Source organism: Lactuca serriola, chromosome 4 (assembly GCF_051521515.1).
Source record: "Lactuca serriola cultivar US96UC23 chromosome 4, Lser_US96UC23_V15, whole genome shotgun sequence".
NCBI lineage: Eukaryota > Viridiplantae > Streptophyta > Magnoliopsida > Asterales > Asteraceae > Lactuca > Lactuca serriola.
In genome coordinates this window covers 343792559-343795723 of record NC_136411.1, presented here as the reverse complement: position 1 = coordinate 343795723, position 3165 = coordinate 343792559, and the positions used below count along the sequence as shown (strand labels likewise).

At 34.3% G+C, this 3165-nt stretch overlaps 1 non-coding gene across 1 annotated transcript; it reads right to left on the bottom strand.

Moving 5' to 3' along the window:
• Positions 1–2534: 2534 nt before the first annotated feature.
• LOC145103563 (small nucleolar RNA R71) lies at positions 2535–2641 on the bottom strand. Its single transcript, XR_013706647.1, has one exon. It is a non-coding gene; the product is annotated as a small nucleolar RNA R71 (small nucleolar RNA).
• Positions 2642–3165: the final 524 nt, after the last annotated feature.

Sequence of the window (3165 nt, the reverse complement as noted above, 5' to 3'; positions counted from 1 at the left end):
AACATCTTTATACCACTGCTTGTCTTGAGCATGTGATGTCAATCATCCTTCGGTGTAAAGAGAATACAATAGACGATGTCAAATATTTCAACGATATGATCCAGTGGTACATCAGATTCAGACAGACGATACTTGCTCTTGTCTCTCGTCTGTTTCAGACTGTGAAGAAGAAGGTACCTGCTGCTGCTGTTGCTGGCCCAAGTAACAAGTGAAGATCTCGCTCCAATTGACGCAAAGGGGGAGATTGTAGGGTTGAAGAGTCACTTAAGTGTTGTGTCATTGGGCTCGGCTGTTAGTCCATTTATTTTGTACTCCGGTTTTTGGCCTGTCCAACTGTGAGTTTATTAGGTTTACTATATAAGAATATTCTTGCATGCATATTATTGAATCGATTTTAGAGAAGTAACGATCATTACGATAACTTTGCAGATTTCTTTATCGTTCTTGTAAACCTTCAAACCCTCTACAGTTGATGTTCTTGATCGAGCTCTTCTGAGGGTTATTTTATAATCATTCGACACGTTTGATTCATACTTGAGTTGTTCATTGTTTTTACGTTCTTGCTGTTTGATCCTTATTTACCTGTTTAAAATCTAATCGATCATTAAGATTAAGTTTTTAATCTCATCAGGGAGGATTCATCGGGGTTGTATTCTCTAGTTGTTCAGCGAACAGTATCCGGTCGATTTGGTTCCCATTCCATTGCATGGGAACAAGGTTATTGATATTGCCATATTTATATACATTTCTATGCAATATTTTAATACATTTTTATTAATATTTTGGTTATTTGCAAAGATATATGATACTTATGAGATTAAATTATATTTTGCAGCCAAAAGAAAGAATCTTGAAGAATAAGGACCATTGTTGACAAGAAGTGGAACTTTGGAGGATTCAAGAATTAATAGAAGAAAAATTCCTCAGAAAAGCCTAAATCATGACGTGGCCATTATTTACATGACGTGGAATGAGTGTTCTAGAAGATAAGTGCACGGGAAGTCAAATTCCTTGCCCGATAAGGATTCATCTCAAGTACATGACGTGAAATCCCTATTCACGACGTGAAGTGCGAAAATTCCCAAAACTATATATATGCATCCACTTTCACGATTGAAGGAGGCTTGGAGGATTTTTCAGAGAGATTTATGGAGAACAATTGTTTTGAAAAACGAAAATTAAACATTCGTTGAAGGAGATTTATTTGAAGGTCAAGAGGTTGAAGATTATATTCATCGTCCTAGTTTGGTACACTATGATTATGTTTTTTATTATTGAATTTATGAATTTTAATTGTTGGTTATGAGCTTGTGAACATTAAATTGCATGAACTTGTTACCTAGTAGTTTAGTGACCGTTGAATTGCTAGATCTAGAATCGACAAAATCTTAGATAAGTAATAAGAGTAACTAATTTAGTTGTGCTAGATAACATAAATTGTGACCACAATTGTGTTTAATTTGATTAATCTTTCATAGCTTATCTACATTCTATAATTGATTATGTGTTTGCTAATGTATGGCGATATATAGTTTTACATGAATTAGTGAAAATATTAGTAATTTGGACTTGAATTGCTAATAAAATAATAATTGATAACCAACTTTAACAATCCATAATTAGTAGCTAACCGTAGAGGAGAAGTGGATTCGAACTAAATGAAAGTGTTTTTAGTAATTGATTGAATCGTTAGCTAAGTGATTAAGTCTGTCTGAACTTGCAAAATCAGATAAAAACCAATTAAATTTTTGGTTGTTTTTAGGTTAATCTATTAGTAGTTAGTTTAGTAAATTAAATATGTTCCATGAGTTCGATACCCGACTATTTGTGCTATATTATTTTCAACAAGGTTTACTGCCTTAAGGCGTAACAATTAGTTAGATAGTTGGTAAAACTAATAGATGTAGAAATATATTTACAACACATCAAGTTTTTGGCGCCGTTGCTGATGAACAACTTATTTGATTTTTAGTTTAATTTTTTTTAGTTATTCGATCTTTTTTGTGGGGTAAAAACCGCAAAAAATTCATTTTTCTGCATGTATTTTCTGTCTGATTAGCAACCACATCGTGATTACGTTACAGTCAATTTTTAGTTTAGTTAGTTTTTGTTCGTTTTATGCATTTTTTTAGTTTTGTTTTAGCAGAAAAAATGGGGGACATAAAGACCATGACAATGGAAGAGTACAAACGGTATATGAGGAACGAAAATATATGTGGTCTTGATCTACCAAAAATCCCAACCATGAGAAAATTTGAACTACCGAGACATATTCTTGGCATGCTAAAAGGTCTACCTTTTTATGCGAAGGATCACAATGACACCTACGACTACATAAAAGAGGTGGTGGAAATTTCACATTAGTTTAATTCACCAAACGTGAGTAAAGATGCGGTGATGCTTTGAATTTTACCGGTCACTCTGAAAAGTGAAGCTAAAGAGTGGCTAAAATCATTTCCCTTTGGAGCAATCATGAGAAGGGATGAATCTAAGACTGAGTTCATCAACCAATTTACTACTCCTTCGAAAGTGGAAAGCTTAAAAGAAACATCCATAATTTTCAACAATTAGAGGGGGAGTCATTATACGAAGCTTGGGAACGTTACAAGAGATTGTTACGACATTGCCCTCAACATGAATTCAATGTGCAACAAGAAATCTCAATATCTTATGATGGAGTCAATGTGTGCACTTGCCAACTTCTAGACTCTCAAGGGCCCATGACAAAGAAGGATCTGACAATAAATAAAGCTTTAATTGAAGAATTTGTCAAGCATTCAAGGGAGTATTACAAACCAAGGGGGGGGGGGGGATATCACAATAATAAAAAAGATTATAGATGGAGTGTCTGAAGTCTTAATTATTGCAATGGTGAAACTCGATGCCTCAGAAAATTGGTTCACAAAGATGGATGGATCAATTAATGTGGTACACGATATATTTGAATCTTGTGGAGGACCTCACTCTATAAGGGATCGTGAATTAGAATATAAGAGAGCTCAAGACATGGAAAATATCAATAACTAGAGCATATTCTCTACCAACTAGAACGAGTCCAATCCGAGAAGATAGAAGCTCTCTAGTCAATGTTATTCAGGTTCATGGAAGCTAGCGAAAAAAAGACATGATGCAACTAATGCAACACTTAGAGATCAACAAGCATCT